This window comes from Tupaia chinensis, unplaced genomic scaffold (assembly GCF_000334495.1).
Source record: "Tupaia chinensis unplaced genomic scaffold, TupChi_1.0 Scaffold000086_1, whole genome shotgun sequence".
Classification (NCBI taxonomy): domain Eukaryota; kingdom Metazoa; phylum Chordata; class Mammalia; order Scandentia; family Tupaiidae; genus Tupaia; species Tupaia belangeri.
In genome coordinates this window covers 4,451,401-4,463,703 of record NW_006159548.1, presented here as the reverse complement: position 1 = coordinate 4,463,703, position 12,303 = coordinate 4,451,401, and the positions used below count along the sequence as shown (strand labels likewise).

The window sequence follows — 12,303 nt, the reverse complement described above, 5'->3', positions numbered from 1 at the left end:
TCGCGTATCGGACCCGGTGGCTTAAAACTCACGCCAGGCGCGTGTGTGTGCATGCCTGAGATCCCGAGAGGAGAATGGAGGAGAAGGGATTGCGGTGTGACCATCCCCCCTGGGGGGTGATTTCTCGCTTTCTGTCTCTATGTCTCTCTCTGTCTGTCTAGCGAGCGCACGTGCCCTATAGCGAAAACCTCTCAAAAAAATAAATAAAAATAAAAAATAATATGAATAATAGCTATCATATAGGGACACACAACTGTTTTGAGTATAAAATGAAAGAATGTAGGAAAAGATTTTAGCAGAAAAATTGGCAAGTAGGTATTCAATATAGTGAGACTACTCTCAACTTTGTGAATGTGCAGATCACTTTTAAATTATTACACAGGAACCAGCAGTTAGCGTAATGGCTATGTCGCTAGACTCCCACATAGTCGACTGCAGTTCGAGTCCTGGACCCGGTGGCTTAAACTCATGCCGAGCGTGTGTGCGTGTGTGCCCAAGATCCCAAGAGGAGAATGGAGGAGAAGGGATTGCGGTGTGGCCATCCCTCTTGGGGGGTGATTTCTCGCTTTCTGTCTCTCTGTCTCTCTCTGTCTGTCTGGCGAGTGCATGTGCCCTATAGCAAAAAAAAAACAAAAAACAAAACTCTCCAAGAAAAAAATTTATTACACAGGTATTGCCTAAAAAGGAGAAAGCACAGCTGTAGTTATTAAGCCAATTGGAGTGCCATGTACTTTGATCAAAGGAAATTGCCATACTGTCCCCGAGTGGAGGCAGGTTCCATGGCCGTGTTTTCAGATTCACTTTGAACAGTCTTGTTAGAATGTCGGTGCCATGACGGTGGGGATTCTTGTCTGTTTTATTCTCAGTTATATCCTAGTGCCTAGAAACGTGCTAATATACAATGGGTACGCGATAAATATTTCTAGAGATCTACTGTGTAGCATAGTGCCTATAGTTTACTACACTTAAATAATTACATTTGCTAAGAGGACAGCTCTTACACTGTTTTTATAACACACTCTCTCTCACACACACGCGTGCACACACACATACAGACACAAACACAAAGTAGAGTATAAAAGAAGAAAAATAATAACTTTACAGGGGCAATATCTGGCAAATATTTTCTTAAGCAATCTAGGCTAACAACAGCAATAAAGTCGTGTGGCTATCACACATGTAATGTACTAAGAACGCTTTAGCACTGCACAATTCTTTCTGAAGTCTGTAACGCCAATCCAATCATGATAAAACCATCAGACGAACCCCAAACGGAGGGACATTTTATAATATACTAGACTGGTAGTATTCAAAACTGTTAATGGGGTCATGAAAAACAAGGAGAGACCAAGGACCTGTCACAGATCAGAGGAAACTAAGGATCTTGACACAAATGAAGAACATAATAGAAAAACTGGTGATGTTAGAAGAAAATCTTGCACGTAGCTGATAGTAATGTAGCAAACATTGTTTCCTTAGTTTTGATAAATGTAGTGCAATGATGTAAGTTTACATTAGTGGAAATGGAATGTAGGTAAGGGGGTATGTGGGAATTTTTATACTTTGTGATTTTTCTGTAAATGTAAATTTATTGCAAAATAAAATAGTTTATTATTAAAAAAAACCCAACTTTAGAAGACTCTAATTTCTAGCTAGTTTGGCCCATCACCTTCTTAGCAAATGGAAATATAAAGGAATCGTTTTGCTGATTATAATTTTAGGATCCAGAACAGAGCTGGGCACACAATAAATCTTCAGTAAATATTATTTATTTATTTTTATTTACCATTATTATTTTTAAACTTTGAACAGAGAGGGAGAAATTGAGAGGGAAAGTGAGAAATCAAGTCACCAAATCCAGGACTCAAACCGTGGTCAGTCACGTGGGGGTCCAGCACCTTAACCACCAGGCCACCTTCTGTTTCCAGTAAATATTTTAAAAATATTGAGTCCATGAGAATTTTGTGAGACTGAGTGACACTATTTAAAAAAAAAGACTTAAAGTAAAATCATAGAGACAGAAATTAGAATGGTGGTCGCCTGGGGCTAGGGGAAGAGGGGGCATGGGAAGTTATTGTTTAGTGGATACAGGGATTCAGTTTTGCTAATATACAATGGGTACGCGATAAATATTTCTAGAGATCTACTGTGTAGCATAGTGCCTATAGTTTACTACACTTAAATAATTACATTTGCTAAGAGGACAGCTCTTACACTGTTTTTATAACACACTCTCTCTCACACACACGCGTGCACACACACATACAGACACAAACACAAAGTAGAGTATAAAAGAAGAAAAATAATAACTTTACAGGGGCAATATCTGGCAAATATTTTCTTAAGCAATCTAGGCTAACAACAGCAATAAAGTCGTGTGGCTATCACACATGTAATGTACTAAGAACGCTTTAGCACTGCACAATTCTTTCTGAAGTCTGTAACGCCAATCCAATCATGATAAAACCATCAGACGAACCCCAAACGGAGGGACATTTTATAATATACTAGACTGGTAGTATTCAAAACTGTTAATGGGGTCATGAAAAACAAGGAGAGACCAAGGACCTGTCACAGATCAGAGGAAACTAAGGATCTTGACACAAATGAAGAACATAATAGAAAAACTGGTGATGTTAGAAGAAAATCTTGCACGTAGCTGATAGTAATGTAGCAAACATTGTTTCCTTAGTTTTGATAAATGTAGTGCAATGATGTAAGTTTACATTAGTGGAAACGGAATGTAGGTAAGGGGGTATGTGGGAATTTTTATACTTTGTGATTTTTCTGTAAATGTAAATTTATTGCAAAATAAAATAGTTTATTATTAAAAAAAACCCAACTTTAGAAGACTCTAATTTCTAGCTAGTTTGGCCCATCACCTTCTTAGCAAATGGAAATATAAAGGAATCGTTTTGCTGATTATAATTTTAGGATCCAGAACAGAGCTGGGCACACAATAAATCTTCAGTAAATATTATTTATTTATTTTTATTTACCATTATTATTTTTAAACTTTGAACAGAGAGGGAGAAATTGAGAGGGAAAGTGAGAAATCAAGTCACCAAATCCAGGACTCAAACCGTGGTCAGTCACGTGGGGGTCCAGCACCTTAACCACCAGGCCACCTTCTGTTTCCAGTAAATATTTTAAAAATATTGAGTCCATGAGAATTTTGTGAGACTGAGTGACACTATTTAAAAAAAAAGACTTAAAGTAAAATCATAGAGACAGAAATTAGAATGGTGGTCGCCTGGGGCTAGGGGAAGAGGGGGCATGGGAAGTTATTGTTTAGTGGTTACAGGGATTCAGTTTTGCAAAGCATGATGAGCACTAGAGAGGGACAGTAGTGGCAGTCGTATAACAGCATGAATACACGTAATACCACTTAATATCCACGTAAAAATAGTTAAGGCAGTGACTAGATCCCATATAACTGCCTGCATGGTTTGAGTCCTGGACAGGCGACCTGAAATTAAGCTGGGCACATGTGCGTGTGTGCCCAAAGTCCTGAGAGGAGACTGGAAGAGAAGGGACTGTGGCCTGGCCATTCATACTGGGGGATGATTTCTCACTTTCCCTCTTTCCAGAGAGCACATGCACCCTATAGCAAAGAAACAGAAAAACAAACAAACAAAATAAAACAAAACAAAAACAAAACCCAAAACAACAACAAAAAACAAAGAAAGTTAAGATAGTGAATTTTATGTTAAATATGTAGCATAATATAATATATTATTATGTAGCATAATGATCATAAAAAAGAGGACTGAAGTGGAGTGGCACCGTATTTATGGTGTGGGAGTCAGAAAAGAACTGGCAGAGTTGAGTAAAGGGAAGGATAAGTCAGGAGGCCGAGAATGGGAGTGGATTTGAGATGGAGGATTTTGGAAGGTCAACCGTATCGAATAATGTGGATGTGGAGGAGGCTGAGGCTCAAGAAGAGGCTGGTGGTGAGTGAACTATGAGAAAATCACTGATACTCTAAAAAGTCCAGGACAAGAGAGTAATGATAACTGAAGGACCCAAACACACATGTGCATGCACACACACATGTCCCTGGGGTGGTGGGTGGGAAAAAACAAAAGTCTGGGTAAATATTTCAAAAGCTGTTTCAGCAAAGGTTTGTGCAGATAGTTCAACCTGGATGAATGAACTAAAATTCCAGAAAGACAGTTCTCACCTTAATTTGGAAGCACTTTTTTTTTTCTCCCAAAATGGGCTTTGGAAAAAAATAGAAGCAGCAGTCCAGAGTCCTAAAACAGGTTGGTCACAGCTCAAATGAAGATGTCTTCTCAGGGTCTGAAGGGTGAAGTCTAAGCAGAAAATCGTCAGTAGTCCTGAACCTGGAAACAGATTGGTCACAGCTCAAATGCAGATGTTTTCTCCTGTGTTGGAATGTGGTGGGCTGTCGGTGCTCTGAATAGCAGCTATAGGGGGTTGTGTAGCGGTGATTCCTAGCTGAGGCTGAAGGTGAGTGAGGTGACTGCCAAGGTTTCTTAGGTCTTGGTGAGTACAAGGTGATGTTACTGTGTTTTGGGAATGTCTTGGAGGTTGGAAGACAAACACTTCAAAACTCAGAAGCTATCAACAGACTTCTCTGGGAAGAGTAGAAGAGACAGGGCACTTGAAGAGCTGGGAAGCCAATAATAAAAAATTCTGAAAAAGAAAATTGAGTTTTTTCCCTCAAAAAACTGGGTTAAATGGATTTCAAATATTGTTATGTCAGGAGAGGCTGATTGTGAGAAAAATCCCTTTTATTTTTAGATAAATGACATTCTATAGGAGAGAGTAGGAAGAGGGATGGTTAATTTGATTTAGATGTGAGCTGAGACTACACACAGAATAAGTTTCACTTCTCATTTGCTTTTACAGAGTGTTAACAAAGAATATGTACTGCATTCTTTCTTCTGATTTCTATTCAACGGGAGTCATTGCTATTAAATACTTATTGAGTGGTTTTTTTCAGATTAGTCAGATTCTTAATTGGGAATCTGTCTTTCAGGATGTGGGGAGCAGGCATTGCAAAGCTTTAACTGGAAATATGTGGTAGGACTATTTCTTAATGAATCTTACATTCAAGAAGATCAATTACTTTGGAACCACACTACACACATCAAAAAAGGCCCTTTTTCTTAACATTTCTTTCTATAATTCTTCACCGCAGCTGGGCAGCTTTACTCATTGTCTCCCAAATACACCAAGCTCGTTTCTATGCTGTTGCCTTTGGTCCAGTTCAGTTCTCAACTTCTTTTGGGAAACTTCTCTGCATTGTTTCTCCTACTCAACACATCGCCTCTTTTTGGAATGCCAATGGATATATTTTCTATATACCTGGCCCTTAAAATATACTGTCCAGTATTTCTTTTTTTCTTTATATTTCTGGTCTTTGCAAATGGCTTTGTTGATAAAGGACAATAATGGATTAATGTTAAGTTGGGTTGGCTTATTCTTACTTAAAGGGCCTAAATGCTGGAACTTTTTCAGGCTGGGTAAGCATCAACTCTGAAAACTGAATGTTCTTTTCTTTGCCATTATTAAAGTTTGATGACTCACCTCATGGATCAGAGATGATGTTATCGCGAGATCCAGAGGCCTACTCCACCATTCCTCTTCATTTTGCACTCAGATAATCATTCTTGAGAACAAATCATCCTCTTTCTGCAGTTTTTTTTTTCTTCTTCTCGTTGAGCTATTATGGAAATTAAGTGAGCCCAGAGTTTTTCATTTGAAGTGTTATAATGTTTGACTGTCTGCTCTGGTCTTCTCATAAAGGACTTAGAATCAAAAAGTCAAGTTTTGACAACTGAAACTAGCTCTTGGGTATTATGGGGATCTTCTTCAATGTGGTCATTCTTGTTACAGAGTTAATCATGTTAATGGTCAAAAGAAAGAGGTTGATTACTGGCAAAGGCATTATTGTGGTGTTGACAGTTTTCAGATATACAAGTTAGTTTATATTGACAGGTTAATAAATTACTTCTCTTTCAGGGCTTTAAAAATATAAGGTTGTAGAGTACTTTTATAAGTTTAAAAATAATGTCATCCTTCATTCTTAGCTTTCTGTGAACACCAAGATATTGTTTACCCATTTAGGATAGAGTTGCACTTGGGAAAAAGAAGGCATTCATATTTCACTTTCCTGATTCAGAATGAACATGAACTATTTTTGATGATCCTCTTATTTTTTCACTGTCCTGTCTTTGCTTTCTATGCTGGTCCTGACCATCCAGAAGCCTGCCTTTCAATTTTATAGAATAGGTCATTTTCCGGGTGGTTTGAGATGTGAGGGAACTTGGAAAATCTCTTGTGTTCTAGAACATTGCTTTCTATGAGAGGTCCAGATGCCTATATTCCTCACTGTATTGAGACACAAACATTGTGCACCTCTTTTATTTTTTTTTTTAAGAGAGATTTTTTGTTTGTTTGTTCTAGGGTACGTGCACCTGCTGGAGAGATATAGACTGAGAGACAGAAAGCGAGAAATTACCCAGGGAGGGTATTTTTTGGGGGGGAGGATGTAGTGGGGATGGGCGTGCCACAATCCCTTCTCCTCCAGTCTCCTCTCTGGATCTAAGAGGGCATGCATGTATACTCACCCAGTGTGAGTTTTAAACTGCCAGGTGTGGGATTAGAACTGCGGTTGACTGCGTGGGAATCCAGCAATATAACCATCATGCCATCTGCTGGTCCCACATTATGCACCTCTTAAGAGTCTTCAGCTGCATCCTTTGTGTCTTGGTCTGATCCCAACCAATACCAGGTTGCCTACTTCATGGCTAAATGTCATATCCCATGATTTCTGGCCTCTCCCTCACTAAGGGGCCAGAATTGAGGGAATTAGCACACAGGGGATGAATTTTGTTCAGTGAGAAAATGAAATGAAAGCCATGGGTGAGATACCACCCTCCTTTTTCTTCCTCCTATGGATACTACAAGGTAGAGTTCCTTTCTGAACCATTTTCATTTTCTGCGTGCAAGTGAACATATGTTCTGAGATACTTTTTAAGTCTCTGTGGCTCACCAGAGAGCTGCACCTGTTATGGTGGTCACACGTTTGATTCACTGCTTCATTTCCTTTTATTCCTCATCTCCACAGCCCCAGGCTTGTACCTCAGAAATAAAGTGATAACCTCTTAACCTGTATTTCAAGCTCTGCTTTCTACAAAACCCAGGATGAGATGCTTCTGCTTATCAAGTATTTCTTCTGAGCTAAAAAGTTTCTCTCCTTCAAGGTCTGCTTTGAAAGCAAATTCACACGAACAAAAAAAAGATGTTTAAGAACTGTTCTAATTGGGGATAAAAGGGGGAGAGTGTAAGGAAAAAAATTAAGGAGGAAAATAGAGAGGTAAGACATTTATGAGACACAGATATGGGTTATTATCTGTTGATGATAATGTGTTTTGTATCCTCAACTGGACTGGTGTGAAGTGTATTCATGTTGGGTAAATTCAGTTTACAAGCAAAGTAATGTACAGTAATTAAATGTATAAAATTTTGTAAAAAGTAAATAAAAAGCAGTATGAAGAAAATGGCTTATTAGATAGCAAAAGACAGCAACTAAAAAAGGCAGAAAAGAAGTTTACAAAAAAGAAGGAAAATATCAATGTCAGACTTCACCCATGTGATAGTTTTTGTCTCAGTCAACCACAAGCCCAGTGATAAAATCATGTTTCTTCCAACTTCGTGAAAGAGGTGACCTCTTTCAAGGTTTGGAAAATACTGTTGTGTAATAGGGATACTTGAGATTCTGTTTTTCTTCTTAATAATTAAGATGCAATGGGGAAATTTCCCAAATGCTTATAGTTTTTTTACTCCTAGTGCTGATATAAAAACCGTATTCACTGTAGTCTTTGGAAACTCGATATAATTTATAATCCACAGGATTGTTAGATATTACTGTGCAAGATTTGACCTCAGCAGCTATATTTGTATTATTGAATCACGTAACCAACCAACTGGATCAGTCATCCCGACTGACATAAACAGTACGTTGAATCACTGGCAGAACTGTACTCAGAGTACAAAGAACCATACATGTAGAAGTTGCCACATTTCTATTAATCAGCTGATGCATTTAACTTCAATCTCTTATTAACTACTGGAAAGAAAGAGCATGTGGAGATACAGATCTACAGTTTTTGTCTCTTGACGTACAGACCTATAAGCACACTGTAGAAATGTACCATGTATGTTTATGCATGTGTATTTATCTTTTGTAGTTTATATCACAAATACATTTTGTACGAACTCAGATCACAGTAAGTGGAGAAAGTTATCGCTCCATTTATGACAGCAAAAAGTTAGTTTTTCTAACTAGAGTAATTAGAATTCTTCTTTTATTTGTGGTCTTTACAGCTACTATTTTTGGAGTGCCTCCTCTGTGTAAAGCATTACCTAGGTTAAAAATTCATAATTTCTTTCTTTTCCCTTTTTTAAAGCACTTGGCTAAATCCGTATCATGGCCAGGTAAGTTCGTATCATGGGCCTCCGTTTATAGAGGGGTCCTCGAAGCTCAATGGCTGAATAAATTAATCAAAATCACAAAGGTAGTGATTAAAAGGCAGATCCAGGACTCAAATCCAGCTCCATTTGACTCCAGAGTTGCCATTTTCCCATCCCTTCAATATAAATAAAATCTCAGGGATTTGATTATGAAATATTCTTCCCATTTCTGCTTATGTTCAGAGCTTGATACGTTCTCCTTTGGTATATGACTCAATTTTTTAATGAGAAATGAAATGTGGTTCAAATTTTAAAATAAAATCAATATGGCGAGAGATCATTGGATTTCATATATGTAAGTAGAATTTGCAATGTATTTAAGATCTTCAAAATAGAGAAGAATGGACATTTTAAGATAAGGTTACATTTGTTTTGAAAATACAAAATGCATTTGGCTTTGCAAATGGAAAATCCAGCTCAGAAATGAAGCAAATACAACATACATGACTATTTACGTTGGTCACATATGATCTTTTTAAATAGTTGACCCAGCTGGTGTACTACTTACCTCAGCATTAGCAGTGACTTTCAGACAGCGTGTCATGCTCCTTGTCCGGCTGCTGCTTTTTGAAAGCTTATATTGTTCCCACTGACTTCATTCCCCATGCTGATTGACAGGATAATACTTTTAACACATTCGGTAATTTTTAACTTGAGAAGTTCCAAGTGCATAAAAGTAAAAGGAGCTTTCACTCACTCAAGTATAATTGGATTTTTTTTTTCCTTTTTAAAACAACAACAACAAAACCCTTTTAAGTGGACTTGATATTTAAACACTAGTCTTCCAAACAGAAACTTAATTCCCAGTCACTAAGCAAATGCAGCTAACAACATTATTTTGTTTTTATTGCTTTAACGCATCAAAGAAATTCTGCATGTCACATGGAACAGGGAGGTATGGTTAGTAGTTAATAGGTAGCATAAAAGAATCAGAAAATAAAAATATTGTGAAATACTTGAATAATGTGTGAAATTCAGCCCAAGAACACTTAAAAAGGACTAGTGTAAAAACCACTTGCTTAGTTAAAAAACAAAAATGACACAAAACAGAACAACAAAGGGAAGAAAAAAACCCAAAAAACAAAAACAAAAAAAAAACCTGTCCACACATTGCTTTTAGCAATACAAGAAACTCGGGAGTTTTATTTTTTGGTAAGCAGAACAAAAGCCCAGTATTTAATGCGACAGCTCAAAGGGCTGATATGCTGTGTGGTTACATTACCAGAAATATGGTGCCCACAGGGTGGGGGCTGAGAGTCTTGCTCTGTTCTGTCTTTGCCAGTAGACTGTGTGGGTGACACTTTATTTTGACCTTGAATTTAAAGGATGGCAAGACTTATGAGTGGATCTTGATGCTGTCCAGTGAAATATGGCTGAAGGTACCAGGAGTTTAGCCTGACGAAAAGAAATTCTTTCAGTAAGACTTGATAGCTGACTTCAGATATATGAGGATCTGTCATGAGAAAGAGGGATTAAATTTATTTTAGGCGATTCCAAAGAGCAGAGTAAAATGATAGGAAGGCAAAAAAAACTAAACATCAAGAAGCATTCAAGGAGATTTAGAAATAGGTGCTCATTGTCTTTTTTTTTTTCCCAATGAATGAATGATTATGATTGAAAGGAGAGATGAATGGCCTCTTTGAAATGGCACACCTTGGAGAAGACTGAGGTCAATGGTGAAATTTTAAATGTAGGCTTGATGAAGTCTCCCAAGTGATGATTTCTGGAGAGTAGAGAGCTGGTTGGTAGGAGATTTTAATACTTTAGGGTTCTTACAACTTCTGAACTGTAGTATAATTTGTGGCTCCTTTGAGTGGAAATTTTACTATTTTTTCCATAGCTATCATATTTTTCATCTTCTCTAAAATGTTTCCTGATAAAGATAATGATTATTTTAATAATGTATGTTTCCTTAAAGTATTTTTATATTATTTTATTTTCATGAGCTGGATTATGGGATGGGCAGGGAACCTATGATCTTAATTTCTCTTAAGAAAAAAGATATTGGGGCTGGTAGGTGGCATGGTGGTTGGGGGCTCTGGACTCCCATATGGCCAACAGCAATTCGAGTCCCAGACCTGGTGGCTTGCTTTCTTGCTTTCTCTCTCCCTCTCTGGTCAAATTAAAATAAATCAATAAAGTTAAATAAAATAATTCTTAAAAGAATCTAGGTTGTTTTTTTTTTTTTTAAACCACAGTTATTAAAACAGATCCATAGTAGGACATTTCTGTTCTGAATACATAAAGGGATAAGAATAAGAAAAAGCGTTTTTGGTGTATCAAAGAGGACTGATTTCACATTGTTTAGGTTTTGTTTGTTGGCAAGTGTCAGATTCAAAAGATAACTGAAATGGACTGAAACTGCTCCCACTTCGTAGAGAGGAGATAGTTTGTTAATTACTCAAGATCATATAGTGAATTAACTTTTAAGTCTGGTGATCTTTTTTTTTTTTGGAGAGGTTTTTGCTATGGGGTGCGTGCGCTCGCCAGACAGACAGAGAGAGACAGAGAGATAGAAAGCGAGAAATCACCCCCCAGGGGGGATGGCCATGCTGTAATCCCTTCTCCTCCATTCTCCTCTAGGAATCCTGGGCACGCACACACATGAGCCCAGCATGAGTTTTAAGCCACAGGTTCTGGGACGCAAACCACAGTTGACTACATGGGAGTCCAGCGACATAGCCATTACGCTAACTGCTGGTCCCAAGTCTGGTGATCTTTCTACAAGAAAGTGGTATTGTCCCTAAAAAGATGCTATAAAAAGTTATACTTTGAGCTTTTAAGCTAGATAATTGATTCAGATTAAAGGAATATACTGAAAATGAAAGCTATACTTTGGGTTTAAAAATATGTAAAATAGGGTCTGAGCAATCACCGCCAAGCTGGGCACTGGGGAGATAGCCGAGACTGACCCCAAGACCATGTAGGACCTGACCTCTGTGGTGCAGACTCTCTTGCAACAGATGCAAGATAAATTTTAGACCATGTCTGACCAGATCATTGGAAGAATTGATGATATGAGTAGTTGCATTGATGATCCGGAGGAAAACATCACTGACCTCATGACACAGGCTGGGGTAAAAGAACTGGAAGGTGAAAACAAGCCCCCCGCCACACAGAAGAGCTGAAGGTTTCTAATAATGAACACCGAAGTCTGGAACACCAAGAGGAGACCAGCCGACTTTCTGAGCTAACCACTATGTGTAGACAAGTTTTATACTATAAAGTGTGCGTTCTCAACCACATACTATATGGTGACTTTAGAGAGTGACTCTCCCAAGTGTCTTGAACATGTTATCTTCACATTTCAGGCCTTGGTCACTTGTGCTATTAATTATTAAACACTAAAACTTTGGCAATACCTACATAAATATATACATACATAAAAAATATATAAAAATATGTATGTATACATATATATGTATATTGCTTTCACATATATATACATATATATGTATACATACATATTTATATTTTTTTTTAAATAGATTGGAGAGAATTGTAGTGATTCCTACCTGGGGTAATTTCTGTACCTCTCACCCCAGGCACATTTGGTAACGTGTGAACAATTTAGGAGTGTGGCATGGCAGGTGGTAAATGTTATTGGCATTTACTTTTACTTTTAGCTATGCATACTGTCGATCATCCCCTGAACATACAGCCCCCCACACTAAGAATTATCCAGCCCCAAATATCAAAAAATGAAGGTCAAGAAACCTGTGGGATGCTTCCCGTTCATTTTAAGACTGAACTTGGATTTCCTTGAACAAACGACTTGAGATGTTGAAATGTCTTTAA

At 37.8% G+C, this 12,303-nt stretch overlaps 1 protein-coding gene and 1 pseudogene across 1 annotated transcript in view; both read left to right on the top strand.

Annotated features, from left to right (window-relative positions):
* BTC (betacellulin) overlaps nt 1–12,303 on the top strand; it is a 59,548-nt gene that overhangs the window by 11,979 nt on the left and 35,266 nt on the right. The gene's annotated exons all lie outside the window — the stretch shown is intronic.
* On the top strand, nt 3,878–11,633 carry LOC106734279 (heat shock factor-binding protein 1 pseudogene; annotated as a pseudogene).